This window comes from Sciurus carolinensis, chromosome 3 (genome assembly GCF_902686445.1).
Source record: "Sciurus carolinensis chromosome 3, mSciCar1.2, whole genome shotgun sequence".
Lineage (NCBI taxonomy): Eukaryota > Metazoa > Chordata > Mammalia > Rodentia > Sciuridae > Sciurus > Sciurus carolinensis.
The window spans coordinates 44,501,790-44,522,135 of NC_062215.1; the positions used below are offsets into that span (position 1 = coordinate 44,501,790).

General features: G+C 40.2%; 1 pseudogene; it reads right to left on the reverse strand.

Annotated features, from left to right (window-relative positions):
- Positions 1-18,878, reverse strand: part of LOC124979318 (pygopus homolog 1-like) — a 35,578-nt pseudogene extending 16,700 nt beyond the window's left edge.
- Positions 18,879-20,346: the final 1,468 nt, after the last annotated feature.

Below are 20,346 nucleotides of genomic sequence, written 5' to 3' on the forward strand. Positions count from 1 at the left end.
GCAGTCTGTGAGGATATTGACTACTTTTTGAGTGCAGATTGCTCACTAACTGGCACCTATCATCTGCCATTTGCCTGCCTCGTGCTTGCCTATCGCCTGCCTTTCACTTAGTTATCACCCGCCACCCGAGGACCACCTGCCAATCGTCCACCAGTAGCCTGCAGACTGACTGCAGACCGCCAGTGAATTGCCAGCTGCCTACTGTTGCCTGGAAGTTCACTGTCAGAGTACCCACAGGTTTGGTTACATGTGGCTGCTGCCATTTTGAGACAATAGCCAGGACCTGTAGGACCCCCAGCTGAACTGACCCAGCCCCATCTCCAGGACCCCTAAGCCAGACAGACCACACCCTGACTCCAGGACCTCCAGACTGACTGACTGTGCCCCACATCCAGGACCCCTCAACCACACCGACCACACCCCACCTTCAGGACCCCACCAGCTGACCACACCCATGCCCTGAGCTGTAGCTCCCGATTTACCAACATATTTGGAAGCCAGTGTGACCATCTTGGATTATTCTGGAAGCCAAAACTCCCTTCCTTAGGTGGGGAAAATCCCATCCTGATGTGCCTGCTGAAGACTGGAAGCTCATTGTCAGGTACTTCTCATATATCAGGCTACTGAAGACTGGGAGGTTTGAATATTATATGACTGCTATAGTGTAGATTTTTTTTCTCCTGTTTGAATATTTTTAAATTTTTAATTCTTTACTTTTCTTGCTCTATTTTCTTTCCTTTTTTTTTACCTGTTTCCTCAGTCTCTTTCTCCCTTTTCTCATGCTAATAAACAACTTCTTTTGATTACACTTTCACTCTTTCTATGAACTAGAACATCAATATATTCTTTCGTTATCCCATTAAGTTACATTCTATACCCCTTCTCACCCTCTTTGTCCTCCATTAGAAACTGCAGACCTTATTGCAAATCTATTTGTTATACTGTAGATAATAATTGAACTCATCCTCTCTGCTTATTATGACAATATTGTTAATGTCTTCATAGGGGCTATTTGGTTTAGGACTGCATGTTGTCTGTACTGGGCACTGCTAAAATCCATCTCCCACTTAAAGAAGAGGTTATGGAAACCTGTAGGGACAGAGCAGAAGTGCAGGCAATGAACAATAACTCCAATAAGCAGTTGAAAGAGCAACTGCAGGAAGCCAAATATCATTTCAACATATTCTCAAAAACAAACAGAAATCCTTGAAATGAAGGAAACAATAAACCAAAGAAAAAACTCAATGGAAAGCATTGCCAACAGACTAGATCACTTGGAAGACAGAAACTCAGACAATGGGGAGAAAATATTTAATTTTGAGAATAAAGTTGACCAAACAGAGAAGGTGGGAAGAAATCATAAACAAAACCTTCAAGAAGAGAGCAAATTTAAGAATTATTGGGATAGAGGAAGGCACAGATACAAACCAAAGGAATGAACAACCTATTCAATGAAATGATGTCAGAAAATTTCCCAAACCTGAAGAATGAAATGGAAAATCAAATACAAGAGGCTTATAGGACACAAAATGCACAAAATTACAACAGATCCACACCGAGCCACATTACAATGAAAATGCCTAACATACAAAATAAAGATAGGATTTTAAAGACTGTGAGAGAAAAGTATCAGATTACATATAGGGGTAAAACAATATGGATATCAGCAAATTTATCAGTCCAGACTTTAAAAGTTGGAAGGGCCTGGAATAACATATTTCAAGCTCTGAAAGAACATCGTTGCAAACCAAGAATTCTATACCCAGAAAAACTAAACTTCAGATTTGAAGACAAAAGAAAATCCTTCTATGATAAACCAAAATTGAAATAATTTACAAATAGAAAGCCTGCACTACAGAACATTCTCAACAAAATATTTCATGAGGAGGAAATGAAAAACAACAATGTAGGTTAGCAAAGGAAGAAACCACCTTAAAAGAAAAACTAATCAAAGGAGAAACCAAGTCAAGTTAAAAACCAAAAATAAGCCCAAAGGACTGGGAATACAAGGCATATCTCAAGAATAACCCCAAATGTTAATGGCCTAAACTCATCAATCAAAAGACATAGACTGACAGAAAAAGACACCCACAGACTAAAGGTGAAAGGATGGGAAAAAACCTAAGGACTCAGTAAAAAAGCAGGGGTTTCCATCATTATATCAGATAAAGAGAACTTCAAGGTAAAGTTAGGTAGAAGGGATAAAGAAGGACATTTCATACTGCTTAAGGGAACCATAAATCAGGAAGACATAAGGATAGTAAATACTTATGCCCTAAATAATGGTGCATCTATGTATATCAAACAAATCCTTCTCAATTCCAAGAATCAAATAGACCACAAAACAATAATTCTGGGTGACTTTCACACACCGCTGTCACCACTGGATAGAATTTCAAAACAAAACTAAACAGAGAACATAGAGCTCAATAACACAATAACTTAGAATTAATAGACATATATAGAATATTCCATCCACCAATGAGAGGATGCACTTTCTTCTCAGCAGCACATGTATCCTTCTCTAAAACAGACCATATGTTATGTCACAAAGCAGCCCTTAGTAAATGCAAAAAAATGGAGATACTACCTTGTGTCTTATCAGATCATAATGGAATGAAATTAGAATTCAATGACAAAATAACAAACAATTACTCCAACACCTGGAGACTAAATAATATGCTACTGAATGAAGTGTCGATAACAGAAAACATCAGGGAAAAAATAAAAAAAACTCTTAGAGGTGAAGGAGAATGATGATACAACATACCAAAATCTCTGGGACACTACATAAGCAGTACTTAGAGGAAGACTCATTTCATGGAGTGCATTCAAGAAAAGAATAGGGGAGTTTCAAGATGGCGGACTAGGGGGCGGCTGCATTTCACGTTGCTCCAGGACGCAAGACTCAAAAGAGAAGATAGTGAGAGACTTGGGACCAACTCAAAGCCGCCGGGTGAGTCTCTCCCATTGGGGAGGCATCCCGGATGGGGCGGTAGCCCCGGAACGCAGAGAACTTTGTGAAGTAGAGTTGCTCGGCGAGATGCCCCTCCCCCTGCTGGAGCGGTAAACACAGACAACTGGGATCATCGTAGAGGAGGCGGCTCAGCACAGCGCTTGGACTCGGAGCAACCACTGGGGCTCCGGGCGGCTGCCTGAGGAGGAGCTGCGTGGCAAGCTGTTTAGACCCAGAACGACCGCTTCTGAACACCGGGGGGTTTCCCGGAGGAAGAGGAGAAGTGCGGCGGGTGGCTTGGTCTAGGAGTGACTGCATCAGAGCCACAGGCAGTTGACAGAGGAGGAGCTGCGTGGTGAGCTGTTTGAACTCAGAACGACCGCTCCAGAACACCGGTGACCTGCCTGGAGGAGGAGCGCTGTGGGTTGCTTGGTCTAGGAGTGACTGCTTCAGAGCTACAGGCGGTTGCCAGAGGAGGAGCTGCGTGGCGAGCTGTTTGAACTCAGAACGACCGCTCCTGAACACCGGGTGGTTGCCTGGAGGAAGAGGAGAAGTGCGGCGGGTCGCTTGGTCTAGTAGTGACTGCATCAGAGCCACAGGCGGTTGCCAGAGGAGGAGGCAAGTGGTGAGTTGATTGGACTAAAAGCGACCGCTCCTGAACACCGGTGGCCTGCCTGGAGGAGGAGCGTGGTGGGTCACTTGGTCTCGGAGCCACCACTCCTGAACACCCGGGGGGCTACCCCGAGGAGGAGGAGGAGGAACAGGGTGGGTCACTTGGACTTGGAGTGACTGCCTAGGGCTACGGGCGGTTGGCGGGAGGAGGAGAAGCGAAGTGAATTGCCTGGGCTCCTAGTGACTGCGTCGGAAACCGGGCCGCTGTTCGGAGGAGGAGGTGTGTGGCCGGTCTCTGGGTATCGGAGCTATTGTACGGGGCTCCAGGTGGTGGCTCAGAGGAGGGGCTGCATAGCCAGGCGATTAGGTGCAGAGCAGGGTCCCAGGAGCTAGGTGGCTTCTTGCTGGAAGAGCCGCACCTACACATGCCTACAGGCAGAGTGAAGTTTCCAGGACTGCAGGCAGATTCTCTGGGAGAGGCAGCCTAAGGAGACTCGCCTGCGAAGGGTGAGGCTCCCAGGCCCAGAGGTAGGTCCGGGCCCCTGGGAACGTTGAAGAGGAAGACATTCCAGCCCAGGTGGTAGTTGTAGATTGAGGGGAACCTCTAGGAGGGGAACTGACCAGCGAGATGTCCCCACCGAGTGACTCTTCCCTGCCGGGGGAGGTTTTCCCACAGGGATGGTAAAACCAGAGACACAGGCACAAACAGGACTTGCCTCAGCCCGCAGCCTAGTTCCCCGTTGGATGACCATTGGTCAACAAGTGGAGGCACCTCTGCCCACTAGCAGGGAATATACGCCACCTGAGGGTCACCACCCCTAGAGAGGCAGCTTCTTCGTGGAGCTCCACATTATCAACTTCCTCCAAGACTGCAGGCTACTGAAGGATAAGAGGGGATATACTAGCAATCTTCAGGGACATTATAAGTTGATAGAGGAAATCTGCAATATCTTAATGACCCACTGATTCCTGAACAATATGAGAAAACAGCAACGTGAAGAAAGAGCCTACAGAGTGGGAGAAAATCTTTGCCAATCATACTTCAGATAGAGCACTAATCTCCAGAATCTATAAAGAACTCAAAAAACTCTACACCAAGAATGCAAATAATCCAATCGATAAATGGGCTAAGGAAATGAATAGACACTTCACAGAAGAAGATCTACAAGAAATCAACAAACATATGGAAAAATGTTCAACATCTCTAGTAATAAGAGAAATGCAAATCAAAACCACCCTAAGATTCCATTCTCACCCCAATTAGAATGGCGATTATCAAGAATACAAGCAACAACAGGTGTTGGCGAGGATGTGGGGAGAAAGGTACACTCATACATTGCTGGTGGGGCTGCAAATTAGTGCAGCCACTCTGGAAAGCAGTATGGAGACTCCTTAGAAAACTTGGAATGGACCTGCCATTTGACCCAGCTATCCCACTCCTTGGCCTATACCCAAAGCACTTAAAATCAGCATACTACAGAGATACAGCCACATCAATGTTCATAGCTGCTCAATTCACAGTAGCCAGATTGTGGAACCAACCTAGATGTCCTTCAATAGATGAATGGATAAAGAAACTGTGGTATATATAGACAATGGAATATTACTCCACCATAAAGAATTATAAAATTATGGCATTTGCAGGCAAATGGATGAAATTGGAGAATATGCTAAGTGAGATAAGCCAATCTCAAAAAACCAAAGGACAAATGATCTCGCTAAGTGGATGATGACACATAATGGGGAGTGGTAGGGGTTAATATTAGGGTTAGGGTTAGGTTTTGGGTTAGGGTTAGGGAGGGGGGCAAGAATGGAGGAAGGAAGGACTATAGAGGGAAAAGAGGGGTGGGAGGTGTGGGGGTAAAGGGAAAAAATAACAGAATGAATCAAACAACAGTACCCTATGTAAATTTATTATTACACAAATGGTATGCCTTTACTCCATGTACAAACAGAGAAACAACATGTATCCCATTTGTTTACAATAAAATAAGTAAATAAATAAAATAAACAACAGAATGGGAGAAAATTTTTGCCACCTGCTTCTCAGATGGGGCATTAATATGCAGGATATAAAGAACTCAAAAGGCTTAACACCAAAACAAAACAAAGAAACAATCAGCACCAAAGAACCCAATCAATAAATGGGCAAAGGAACTAAATAGACACTTCTCAAAAGAAGAAATAGAAAGGTCAACAAATATATGAAAAAGTGTTCAACTTTCATACCACTTAGAGAAATGCAAATTAAAACTACACTGAGATTCTATCTCACTCCAGTCAGAATGTCAATTATCATGAATACAAGTAGCAATAAATGTTGGCAAAGGTGTGGGGAAAAAGTTACACTCAGACGTTGTTGGTGGGGACTGCAAATTAGTGCAGCCACTCTGAAAAGCAGTATGAAAATTCCTCAAGAAACTAAAAATAGAACCCCCCAAAGATCCCATTTCCCTACTCCTCAGTATGTATCCAAAAAATTTAAAATCATCATACTACAGTGACACACCCAAGTCAATGTTTATGGTGGCATAAGTCACAATAGCCAAGCTATGAATCCAACCTAGGTGCCCTTCAACAGATGAATGAATAAGGAAAACGTGGTACATATACACAATGGAGTATTATTCAGCCATAAAGAAGAATGACTTTATGTCTTTTGCTAGTTAATTGATGGAACTGGAGACTAAGTGAAATAAGGCAGTCCCCAAAAGTCAAAAGTAGAACATTTTCTCTGATACCTTGGAATCTAATCCAAAATAAGGAGGGCAGGGGATTAAAAAAAAGGATAGAAGAAAGAACAATGGAGTAGACAAAGGGGAATGAAGGGGACAGATGGGATAGGGACAATAATGAATCTGACCTGACTTTCCTACATATATATATAAATATACCACAGTGAATCTCATTATTATGTACATCCACAAGACACTAATTAGCAGACTATAAATAATCAGCAGAAAGATCAGTCAAGAAGAAGGAAGGGAAAGGGGAGAGAGGAGGAGAGGAGAAGAGGAAGTACTGGGGACTAATTAGAACAAATTATATTCCATTGCTTTTTTGTCAAAATGAATCCTATTGCCACGTATAATTAAAAAGAACAAATAAAAAAGTAATATGTATATAGAACATTTTCTGTGTACTATATAAATTCTTCCAGTGAGATTTGGCATAGCACTCTGTAATCAAATTAATTTTTGTAGTAAAATATATGAAATATACTTAGACAAAGCTGTGTTAGTTTAGGTGAGGTTTTGCTTCCAAGTCAATTCAGGCCATGTCATAGTCTTCCCTCAAATAAATCTTACCATTCTATCCCAAAACTGAACTTTAAAACTTCTGAAATCTCAAATTATAAATAAGAGTGTATGAACCTGCAGTTAGTCACTCAAGATCATGTAAGGAATAGTCTTAGCCTCTGCTGACACAGTGACACCGAGGCTTGCTAAGAGAATTCAGCATCACCTAGGATGTAGGCCTTCACGTTAGCCTGTTGGGTGAAATCCAAGTCAAGGAGAACCGAGAAACAGGACCTGGCCTTGGAGCAGAAGTATGTGGGAACCAAGGGAAAGCAGAGGAAAGTGTGTCTGTCACAGAGATCCAGGAGCGGCTTCCATGAGTCCTGGCTCTAAGCACTTCAGCACTGGTGCTTCAGCCACAGAGGGGAAGCTGGAGATGCAGGTCCACTTCTAAATCTGCTGCTCTGCGGGAGGCCGCTTACAGTGAGCTTTCTGCATCACAGTCAGGCAATCAAAGTACTGCTCCTCTGGCTATGAAATCTCTTCAAGAAGAGAAAGCACAATCTGCAGTCATCAGCAAGTCCCTGATGCCACGTTATTAGTGGAGATTAAGGCACGAGCTCTTGCTGTCAGCCCCAAGCATTGTTCCCTGGGTGCCCGCAGTCTCCACATGCAGCTCGGCATCACTTTTCTAGAAGCTCCTAATCAGTCACATTGGTGCTGCTGACAGAAAGACCCTTGCCAGCTCCCTGGGGCCAGAGTGGTGTCCAGAGCTCTATGCTGGTCATCTTGGACTAGGGGTATTGCTGGGGAAGCCTCAGTATTGGACTCAATGGCCCAGACGCCTCAGCTCTCCATCCTCAGGGAGAAAGGCTCTCACAAAGTCCTTTGTTGGGAAGAAGGTCGACTGATTTAAGGAGTTTGAACCCCAGTCAGGCTCACCACCTCCAGCTTTCATCTGAGGAGGCTCTTGGGAGCTGTGTGCAAAGGCTGGATTGGGTGCAACACCACGGTGAAGAAGAGTGGGGTCGGTGCCCTCACCAAGCTCTTCATCGGGTTCTTATTCTCTGCTGCAGCTGGAGCTTCTGGCATCTGAAGCTGCAGCGCTGGCGTAAGTAACCATGGCCTGGATGCCACTGAATCCAAAGCTCTGGAGCCTCCAACCTGGGGTGATATCTGCGTAGATGGGAGAGGGAGTCAAAGAATAAAGCTACTGGAATTAAAAAAAGAGAGAATATTCTTTTCCCTTGCCCACTGTCCACAGACCAACCAACCAACGAACAAAAATCATGTCAGAAAATATTTTATTCACATTAAAGACAATATATTTATACTTAGGGGGCTGTTGGGGATTGAACCAGGACTTCATGCATCCTAAGCATATGCTCTATCACTGGGCTACACTCCCAGCCCTGAGACTATCTTTTAAGTTGACATTTTCTGTAAAATCCCATTGCATTACTTCAAATGAAGATCATTTGTTTTAATTTTATTCAAGGAGTCTTATCCCATGTGGAGTTTTTCTAATATAACCTATTATTCAAAACAGCTGTCCCAATGATACATATTTCCCCTATAAATTATGCATTTTTAAAAGAAGATTAAAGGACATCACACTACACTAATCTATGCAACAGTCTTTGTGGTATAACAGTAAGAATGTTTCAAACTAAAAAATGAGGGAGAAACACAGGGATATGAGGAGATGAGCATGGTTTAGAGTTTTGGCTCTAGTGAAGAATAAATTTAATTTGGGGGGTGAGAGGTATCTGAATTGTTGATTAACTTTTTCTAAAATAAAATTATATATTTTTAGTGTTCTCTTAGTATTTCCAGATATAATTTTTGTAACATTTAGTGGTGCTGGTGATTGGAACACAAAGCCTCACACCTGCTAACCACGCTCTAGTCCAGTTATGGAAAAAATATCTGCTATAAACATATTTACCATGGTCTAAACTTCATTCTTTCAGCTATTTAAATGATTTGAAAAAGAAAATCTTCAAAGAGTTATGAATAACCTAGGAACAGTCACTAGGGAAGTCTTGTAGATAATATTTCTTAAAGAGGGTAAGAAAACTCAAATCAATAAAAGAATCATTAAAAGAGATATTGAATTATTAGAATATCCCCTACCCTGATAGTCCCCCTACTACTTTCTTGTTGTCTTCCCCACTGCCCAGATTCCAGATGAGAAAACATCAGCACTTGTCTGAGTCTGACCGATTTCCTTTAATATGACGATCTCCAGTTCCATTCACTTTCCTGCAAATGACCATTTCATCCTTCTTTATGGCTGAATACTACTACTCCATCGTGGACCACATTTTCTTTATCCATTAATACACTGATGAGCATCTAGGCCAATTCCAAACTGACAGGGTTGAAATAAATGTGGATATGCAGGTATCTCTTTTATATGCCAATTTAGATTCTTTCAGGTAAATAACTGGGAGTGGTATATGTAGCTATTTTCTCATTTATGAAAATTAAATTTATATTAAATGCTGAAATTGAAAATTATTGTGCACTTAGATAGTATGTCAAAATTGATGGTTACCCTCAATGAAATGTTTATGCTTTCTATTAGTAGAGTTTGAAAAGTTGCGATTTGTTCTCGTGAGTCTTAAGAGAATTTTAAAGGTTACAAAACAGATCAAAATACGCAAAATATGCATATTTGCTAAAGGTTCTCTTCTCCATCTACACCAGAATCTTAATTTTTCCCTAATATTATTTAGAAGAATAATATGTTTGTTGTTTGTTGTTTAAAGTTTTAATAATTGCCCAGAATATAGAGAAAGGTAATTCCCTACAATCTACTTGTCCCACAAAGATAACTTATAAGACTCTGAATTCTACTTTTCTAGGGTTTCAACATAACTGTTATTTATTTATTTATTTATTTATTTATTTATTTTTGTTTGTTTTTGGTACCAGGGATTAAACCCAGGGGCACTTAACCACTGAGCCACGACCCCAGCACTTTTAAAAAAAATATTTTATTTAGACACAGGGTCTCACGGAGTTGCTAAGGGCTTGCTAATCTGTTGAGGTTGGCTTTGAACTCTTGATCCTCCTTTGATCAGCCTTCCAAGTCGCTGGGATTACAGGCACGCGCCACCACACCCAGCTCTTAACATAAACATTTTTAAATACGATATATCACATAGAGTTCTGTAAAAAGCTACTTTCATAGTATATCAGCATTGCAGGAACATTGCCACATGGAAAATTTCACTTTGCCTTTTAAAAATCCTAAGGCATGTACCAGTAATCCCAACACTCAGGAGACTGAGGTAGGAGAATCACCTGAACTCAGGAATTCAGGAGCAGCCTGGGCAGTATAGTGAGACACTCTTTTCAAAAATAAATAGATGCCTACGTAGAACTGCATTATTTGTACATGCTATAACTTACATAACCAAATCTATAGAGGGTCATATCCAATTTTTCATTACAGTGTCACAATGCTGTTACATCTTTGCCCATTCAACTTCATTAGAATAAATTTGAAAAGGTATGGTTACTATATTAAAAGGTATATATTTCTAGTTCTGAGATGCACTGTCAGAAAAGGTGCAATTTGTACTGCTAGCACCTTTCATAAAAATGTCCAAAACGCTGGACTTTGCTAACTTCTGCAAACTGATAGATGAAAAATGATGCCATTGTTAAATTATTTATTATTAGGAAATTTGAATCTCAATGTATTTATTCATCCTTTTATTGCTTTATAATTTTGCCCATTTTTTTCTATTTGGCTGTTCCTTTTATTGATTTGCAACACTTTCTATATTAATGAGAAAATATCAAGAGACTATTCAAATTATCCTGTTAAATAAAACTATTATGGCTTTTGTTATAAATGTTTAGATTTTTCTTTTTTTTACATAGTCAATATTGTCAGTCTTCTCCTTTTCAACTTCTGGGTTTCCTGCTTCTTGCCATAAACATGTTTATTTCAGAAAACAAATTTATATGTAAATATGTAAGTAGTTAGGGCAATATTTGATAAAATTCTTTTAATTTGTGTTATGATCTCTAAACTATGAGGGTAAACACTAATCAAAGCCAAAAGTTTATATGAGAGTTTATTATTGATTAGGTAATTCAGTGTACCATTTAAAATTTTTTTTAAAATCCTAAATATGACTTGAACTGAATTACCTGGTGTTGCTGGGAAATGAGATGGATAGATTTGCTGAATATCTGGAGGATGCTTTGAGTATCCACAGAAATGCAAGGTGTTTGGCTTGTCCTGCACTGAACTTCCTGAGACTTTGCTTAACTGACAGTTCTTCATCTGTTATTTGTACAGCACATATTTCTCTTCAGTCATCAATAGGCCTGAACTCTAGAGTACTACCTAAACCATTTCTAAACTGCTTTCCCTAAGCTTTTGTTAATGCCTTTCTGTTCTCTGACTCCAAACTAGAAAATACATAAAGACTGATGAGGGTCAGATAAAAAAAAATGCTATGCCAAAATAAGGAAGTCCCCATTCTCAAGTAGTGGCAAAGCAAAAGCTTTGTCATAACTATACCTCAGGGATTCAAGTTACTTTTTATTTATTTTATTTTAGTTTTTTTTTTTTTAGTGCCAAGGATTAGACCCAAGGGCACTTAGCCACTGAGCCACATCCCCAGCGCTTTTTATTTGAGACAGGGCTTTGCTAAGTGGCTGAGGCTGACCTCAAACTTGCAATCTTCCTGCCTCAGCCTCCCCAGTTGCTGGGATTACAGATGTGCACCACTGTGCATGACAGGATTCATGCTATTTTAATCTGAGTTTTAAGAAGTTTACTTACTTATAACTTTGCAAATGTTCATGTAAGCTGAGGTTGCCAGAAGCTTAGCAGATAAGCAAAGGGTGTTCAAGGTTGTGAAGCCTCAACTACTAAAGGTACAACACTATAGTGAATATATGAGTGCTTGCCTGTGCTACAAACTCACATGCTAATCGGGTTTTCAAATAATGATCAATTTTAAGCACAACTGACAAACAGAAAAAGTGTACTGGAATAATCTCTCAAATAGCTGCCTCATATTTACATTTTTATAAATATATGTCAAATTGTAACTCAAGTATGAGCCAAAAACGTTTTATTTGGATTCTTTTTTATGTAAAAACAAATAGTTTAATAGAGTAAAGCAATTTGAAGATAAAATTAAAAGACTATGAAATTTCCACAGAAAAATGCCCTTCTTATTATAGCCAACACTTAACTTGCGTGGGAAAAGGAATGAAGCAACATGAACAATTCCCTGAACTGCAAATACACCTAAAATTTGGAATACACTTGTTTTTCCTAGTAGATATGCTTTAAAAATTCTGTTACATTTCTCCATTACCTCCTAAACTCACTGTCTTATCCGTTCCCTCTTTGCTTGCTCTACTTTAAACCATCTCCTCCCTGCTATTCTTTTTAAAAACATGCCATGCATTTTCTCAACTCAGAGCTTCATTAATCACTACCCTTCAACTGGAAACCTCTTGGACCAGATAGCCAAACAGCTCACCCATTGCATTCCTCATGCCCTGTCACCATATCAGAAGTCTTCCATGACAGGACCATAAAAAAAGAGCAAGCCCTTAGCTCAGTGGTAGAGCACTTGTCTAACATGTGAAGCCCTGGGTTCCATCCCCAGCTGACAAGGATGCTCTTTACTCTGTCCTGTACCAGGAATCTGAAACATCTGTTTGTTTTCGCATTGTATATATTTAAACTTTTGCAATCCCTTCTGTGTGTTTGATTTGATAAATTAACCACTCCACTTCAAGGAGCGGCATCTTTGTTGTTCTTAAGGAACCATATGACAATCTCTTGTGCTAATGTAAGTTGACTCTCAGTATAGTTCTCCATGCCTTCCTTATTAAATTCGTATTTCTCTTGAGAGGAAATGTAATCAGTTGGTAACAAAACTTATGATGAGCAAGCTGTTATTAAATTTTCTTTTTACTAGCTGACGTGACTTCAGTTACTTTCAACTTCTAACTTTACTCAACCTTTTTTAAAGTCACAGAAAAAAATTGTTTTCACAATTCATTACTTTTTATTATGTTCACAGAGCCTCATAACCAATTTTAGGACAATTTCACCACCCCCAAAAGGCCCATAATCACTAGCAGTCACTCCCCAAAATTCCTCAATTGTAGAAAACCACTAATCAAATTTATATCTATGTTTTCAGCATTGGCATACACAGAATTATAATCACATGTGGTCTTTTGTGACTGCCTTCTTTCACTTAAATATAATGTTTAAGGTTCATCCAAACTGTAACAAGTACCAGCATTTCATTTCTCTTTATCTATTGTATAAGATTACACTGTATGGAAGTACCACATTTATTTTTATTCATTCACTCATGCATTGATAGACATTTGGATTGTTTCACTTTTGATCATTATGAATAATGCTGTTATAAACATTTTTGTACAAACTGTATAGACATGTTTCATGTCTTTTGAGCACATACCTAGGAGTAAAATGAACACGTACTTTTGTTTATTTTCTTTTTTTGACCATTCAATCATTGTTCCATCATTCTTACTATTCATATTGAGACTGAGGAAGAAATTTTAGTCACTTGCACATTGTTACATAGATCCAAAACTTTTAAGTGCGAGATGAAGAGATTGAGTAAAATTCCTGAATTAACTCACGGCTCTGTTATTCAAAGTGATGTCACCATGTACCCAGAGAACTCTGGATATCTATAAAGATTAACTGAAGGACACTTGATGTCAGTTCCTACTGCCCAGCAGCTAAACATCTTGTTTGGGACATTTTATGCAAAAGATGCCCCAGCACTATTGAAATGTGGGATGATTTGCTCCATGACACACATCTGGGAAAAAGGGAAAATATAAAATGTGGCATTTCTTACTACAGATAATTGAGAAAGAGGCCATACCAGTTGTCTACATACTTTTCTGGAAGGGGTTGTGAATGTAAAAACATCTAAATGTGTTTCCAAAGAAATAACAAAGTGGAAAAAACCCAAAAAATATCGAAAACTACAATACTATCAGTATCTGAGAATTAAAGTTTGACTAATGAGGCCAATCTTATGATAGGAATTTCTTGTCTAAGCCAGGAAATCTTTAATATACTAATGAAATCTCCCAGGCCAAGGTTAGATAGTGACAAATAATAAACCAATAACTAATACTCCTATAGTGCTTCATGTAGGTCAAGCAGATATGTGCAGGCACCACTCCAATGATTCTACCAGAAAAGTACTGTCCACTCTCCTTTTACTCATGGTTTAAAGTGAGGCAGAAGTGATTACGTGAGAATGACACATTCACCCAGGTAGTAAGTGGTGGGACATGAGTCGAACAAAGGCCATATGGGTGCAGGATATATACCACAAAACCCCTCACAAATCTGCACTTCCATAAAGAAACTGTGAAAATGGCCATGTTTGGATTATTTTTCTGGAAGATTTCTATTTTCTCTGTGTAACCATCACACTGACAGTCTTTGACAGTCTTTGATGAATAATTTATAAGTAACTAGCACTATTTCAGATACTGCAGCTGCAAAGTCAACTCTACCCTTATGGAACCTGACAAAGCTTAGTAGGAATTCAGCAATATAATTCATGTACAGAGGTGTACTGGTGAACCTGAGAATGTGGAAGAATCTGAAGCTATGTCCTAGAAGATTCCTGTTCACAATAGTCCAAAATTGACATCAACAGACTTTGTGAACAATTTTAACCTAACCATCATGGCTGGTATACTGCAGATGCAAAGACAAATAAGACAGCATCTGCACCCGTAGGAAATCTGTAGTTCCAGCTACTTGGGAATCTGAGACAAGATCATAACCTTGAGGTTCACGTGGACAATTCAGTGAGACCCAGTCATCTGTGGGACACCGAGTCAAGAGCGGAGCCATCTTGGGATTACTGCCTTTTTGTTTATTTTCTGTTCTTCCTTTTCCTTTCTCCACCATAAACTATACATGGTCAAGGTTTTTGGATTTTTCACTATTGTCTTCAGAGCCAGAACTTTGTGTGGTGCATATAGTAAGTGCACAGTAGACTTTGCTGAATATATGAACAGAATAGTAAAACTTTTTTGCTTTCTCTGAACACACTGATTAGCATGGATTAAGGGAAATTTCACATTCAAAATGCCAAAGGGAGGGACCATAATTTTGCTGTGAAAAATTGAGAAATTGCCTGTATAGACAATTCAGATTTGATCAAATTCACAATTGAGTTTTAGTCTTTGTAGTAGAGAGAAGGCCACTATTTGCATTAGAACTTAAAATCTCATTTAGCTATTTTCAAATTTCCTTGTATAGATGTTCCAAAAATTTTCTAATCTTTTGCTCAGTTACCTCCCTCAGCAAATAACTTCATTTCCTACTTCGCTGATAAGACTGAAGTCAAGGCTGGTGTAGTGGTGAGCACCTGTAATCCCAGCAGTTTGGGAGGCTAAGGCAGGAGGATTGTGAGTTCAAAGCCAGCCTCGCAACTTAGTGAGGTCCTAATCAACACAGCAAGATCTTTTCTCTAAATAAAATATTAACAGCTGGGGATAGGGCTCAGTGGTTCAGTCCCTCAGGGTTCAATCCTGGGTACAAAAAAAAAAAAAAAAAAAAAAACTGAAGTCAAACAAGTGTTCTATCTCAATATCTGTGAGTATTGTTACAATCCTCTCCTTTCCTTCACCACCCATTTCTTATAATTCATATATATATTCTGGTATTCACTTCTCAACATCCTATATCTTAACCCTTTTAAAATGAATTTGGAGATGTTAAAATGCAAACCTTCCCCTAATGAAATTTGCCAAACTGAATGTTTCTTCCCAGTTTTTCCTTCTTTAATTCTTCATGATATTAAGAATTATTTTCTTGAAACAGCTATTTCCCTTAGGACACCTTATTTTTTAGTTTTTCCAGTTATGGCTCCTTTTCCTTTCATTATGGGCTGTCCCAACACTCTGTTCCTGGTGTGGTCTTTACTATTTTCTCTCTACTCTTTCCTATGAATAAACATCATTGGTATGACCATCACTAGAATACATTACTTGGGCCAGGGGAAGCTCAGTGATAGAATGCTTGCCATGACATTGAGTTTGCTTCCCAGAATTGAAAAAAATAAAAAAATTTTTAAAATGAGTTGAAAATATACAATCGCAGTTTCATCTCCTCTCTCCATCTCCAATCTTAAATCTTAAATTTCCAGCTGGGTAGTAGTGTCTGATGTATTACTCAAAGCTCAAATTCAACATACCAAAATCTTAAAGCATAATTTTTTAAAGCACCTGATACATACTAGGGTTTCTATAAATGTGTGAAAGATAAAGGTAGGAAAGGAAACTCAATCAGTTCTCCCTTTATAAACATCTAATTTTTGTGGAAGATACCCTGGGCAATCAGTGTCAAAACTCTCTCTTCTACAACAAACCTGGTTCACCAACCCCAATGCAAACAACTTATACCAAGTTATTATTAATTACTTCAGGTTCACAAAAAAAAAAAAAAACAAAACAGATTTGGTCTCTGCTCCCACAGTAATTCACCTTGCACACCAACATCAAATTAGTTCTCCTAAAATAACAGGTTCGATTAAGAATACAGAATAAGTGCAAACTCCTAGCCACAAATGCTTCCTCCTGTTCATAATCTGCATTTTTAATACATGAAATGAGCAAAAAACAAAAAAGGAGTCCTGGAGAATTTAGGAAACATCCCTTACTTTATTCGTACAAAATCAAGGTAGCCATCTCCTCAGTACCAGCTCCAGGTTGCAGCTCGGGGTCCCACCTTCCTCCTTAGCAGTCGCGCCATCTGGCTCCACCCCTCTGGCCGGGACCTGAAGATCGCGCTCCGCCCGCCCTCGTAGGCCACGCCCCAAGCCGGAGACACGTGCGTCCTCTGGCCCCGCCCCGCGCCATCTACGGCCTGTTAGTCGAGGCGGTTGCGGTTTTTGCGCGTGGAGCGGCCGTTTTGCTTCTAGAGACGCCGCTGAAGAGCCCGCGATTTCTTCCCTGGGCAGCGGAGGGTGAGTCAGGCCGGGTGGGGTCGGGGCAGGTAGGCGGGCGGGAACCAGCGGTGAGTAGCGGTGCGGACTGGCGGTCCCTGGCAGTACCGAGCGCAGGTGCACCGGGCGGGGAGCCACTCCACGGCCGCGGCTGCTGAGGCTGCGCTACCGGGGGAAGCGGGGACCAGGGCCTAGGGCGGGGTTCCCGGGGTTCCCCGCCCCCTCTAGACGGCCTTGGGGAGGCAGTTCCTAATTATGGGACCTGCGGCGGAGCAGCGCAGGGAGCAAGTCCCAAGTCAGCATGGGATCTACTCTCCAGCCCTAATGTAGGCGCAGCCCTTAGTTTTAGTTTGCTTGGTCTTGTCAGTCGCGATGGGCCTTTATTTAATTAATTTATTTGTATGTGGTGCTGAGAATCAAACCCAGTGCCTCACACACGCTATGCAAGGTCTCCAGTCCCCCCCCCCCCAGCCCCCAGGTGCTTTTTAAAGATACTGTTCTACTTTAAAATGTTTTAACCCCAATATATAGTATATTGATGGTAATGATTTATTTTTCTTTATGTTAATGTTGGCTCAATTTGAATGATTAGGTTGAGTAAGGAATATGAAAATGTGGAATGGGTCCTTGGGGCGATCGGAAGTATGATCTCTAATTTTTTTTTAAGAATTTAAATATGGAAATAAAACTAGTTTACCCACATTATTGAACTCCTCTAAATAATACCTTTCTTTTTGTCTTCTTTCCCTGCCCCGGTCTGTACCTTTATTACCCAGTTCTGCCCAATTCCTAAACTACTTTGCTCATATAGTATTCAATATTTATTATATTGAATGTACATACAATCTCAGTTGTACTTGAGCACTCCACTGTGGAACCTTCACATATGTCCAGAATTTCTGCTCTTTAAAAAAATTATTGTAGTTTCCATCATGAAGCATAGAGTTTTGTCCTTGTTACCTTGGGGTAAATTCCAAGAGTTGGAAATACTGAATCAAAGTTTTAATTCTTTCTTTGGCACTTGATATGAATTGTTTTCTAAACAAGCATGTTTGCAATATACATTTTCCAAAATCTGGGTCTTTGTGTGGTTTTGCTCAGTGTATATGGAATTCATCAGAGTGGCAAGTCATTTTCTGTGTGGATCAGACAGGATGTGCAGCTAGTGTTGTATACTACCATCTACTACAAATCAGATCAAGACCAAGTTCTGTCTGCAGCTGAGAATCCCTGCAGGCTTGAGTAAAATTTTTCATCTCTAAACTTCTCAGTTTCTAAAATGGGTTTAATTCTCATGCCTGCTTCTTTGGGTTGTCATAAAAGTTCAGGTTGGGCTGGCGCTGTAGCTCAGTTGTGGAATGCTTGCCTAGCACATGAGAGGCACTGTGTTCAATTCCTCAGCACCACATAAAAATAAATAAATAAAGGCATTGTGTCTGTCTACAACTAAAATTTAAAAATATAAAAGTTCAGATCACTCAGAAAACGTTAACCGTTAGACATAAGAAAACATTCTGATGACAGATGAGCAAAGTGCCTGAGGTCACAGAAAAATGGAAGAGCAATAAGATTTAAATTTTGCCATTAAATTCTCAATATTATTATTTTTTTATTTTTATTTTTATTTTTTGTTCTGGGGATTGAACCCAGGGCCCCTGAATGAAGCACCCCCTCTCTCAGCCCTTGATTTTTAAAAAAGTAAATTTTCTTGGAATGAAGTGTATCACTAATAAAAGTAACAATTCTTTGTTTTTTGATGCCTCTTTGTTGACAGACTACTTCAGGTGCAATTGTTAATCCTTGCAACTCAGCAAGATGAGGGTTTCTTCAACATACTTTTGTTGAGCCTCTGTTGAATGCTAGGTGCTCTTCTAGGCACTGGGTATATGGCAAAAAAAAGTGAAAACTTGACTGCCAGGACTTTAAGTTCTGGTGGGGGAAACTTTATATCAGGTTTCTGTCCATGTTTTCTGGAAGGTAAAGACTTAGACCTAGGGATGTATCCCAGGCCTGGCAGCTAGTAATTGTGGAAGGCAAGCCCAAGCCTTCACGTACCTCCATTAACGGTCTGCAGATAGAAGAGTATTGAAAATGGCATACTTCTGTGGTGTCTTGCTCATCGCCAAAATGTATAGTGATGCGGGGTCCCCAGTTAGAAAAGAAAGATAAGTAGTTTTTAAATTTTTTTTCGTGTGGTGCTGGGGATCTAATCCAGAACCTCACACGTGGTGGGCAAGCTTTCTACCAGTGAGTCACATTCCTGGGCTTGAGGATAGTTGGTGTTGAAATGAGTGCTAGCCTGTCCACAGCAGCTGATCTCTTGCAGTATAGTTTAATTCATGAGACTTAGCAGACTGTCAGAGCTCATTCAGAGAGGAGTGTGATTTGCACTTTAAAAGATGCAGAGATTTCTGGAAAGGATGGGTTTTCACATATGCTGTAAGTGATTCTTACACATTCTAGAGAAGATTTAGGATCAACATAAAAGCAACTGTAGCTTAATAGGGGAAAAGTGTGAGTGTTCTTTTTGTTCTTCATTTCCCACTAAAACCTTGTGCTCAAGCCAGCCTGTCCTGTCATGATTTTGAGGCTAGCCTTTAAGAGTCTCTTTTCTTGAGGGGTGATGAAGAGCACAACCTGAATTTTCACCAGGATCAAGGAAAATTAAAACTAGAAACAGTGTATCTATTCGAATAATTTGTGCCATGGGTAGTCACAGGGTATGACTGTATTGATAGTCATTTCCAAATGGATGCCTCATCTCCCACTGTGCCATTTTGAAGATGGTCTCACATTAGGATTTTTTTTTTTCTTTAATGCTGCCCCAATCCAGAGTGGTACACACTACCAGTAAGCAGTACCCCCAGTTCTTACATTAGAATTTGATTTTAGTCTTATATTTGAAGACTGGAACTTGGGGAACCCTAGGGCATTTGAGTCATGTGAGATAAGGAAAGACTTCAGGAAATACCCTGAAAAAGGGAATACATAGGATCAAGAGAATGGTCTTGAGATAGGGTGGGGGCAGTCTTGTGAACAAGGAATCTGATATTTCCTATAAATCTTAAAAGACAAGAATCCGTGGATAGAGGGTGTAGGGAGGAGATTCTCAGCTCTTCTAAGGAAGAATTTGAAATGATGAGCCCTTGGTTTGGGCCTAGGAGTGTTCAAGTGCCTGGTGGAGTGTTTCCTGCAAGAATCCTGCAGATAGGCTACTAACAGCAGATTGGGGAGAGATGAGCTGAATAATTTCTATGATATTTTCTTATCTCTAAAATGTTTTCATTCTGTTCCACGTACTCTGGAGAACACTGTTGTACTTTTAGGAGCTTATTTGAAGTTTCAAGGGTACAGAAAGGTGGCCACTGCTTACTTATTACTGTATTTAATTGATATCCAGAATGTTGGCAGTTGATTTGCATATGCATGTGTGACAGAAATTTTATGTTAACCCTGTGAGACCAATTTTCCAGTTTGCATGGATGAGGGAACTGAAGCTAAGAGATGTGAAGTAACTTAGCATGACCTC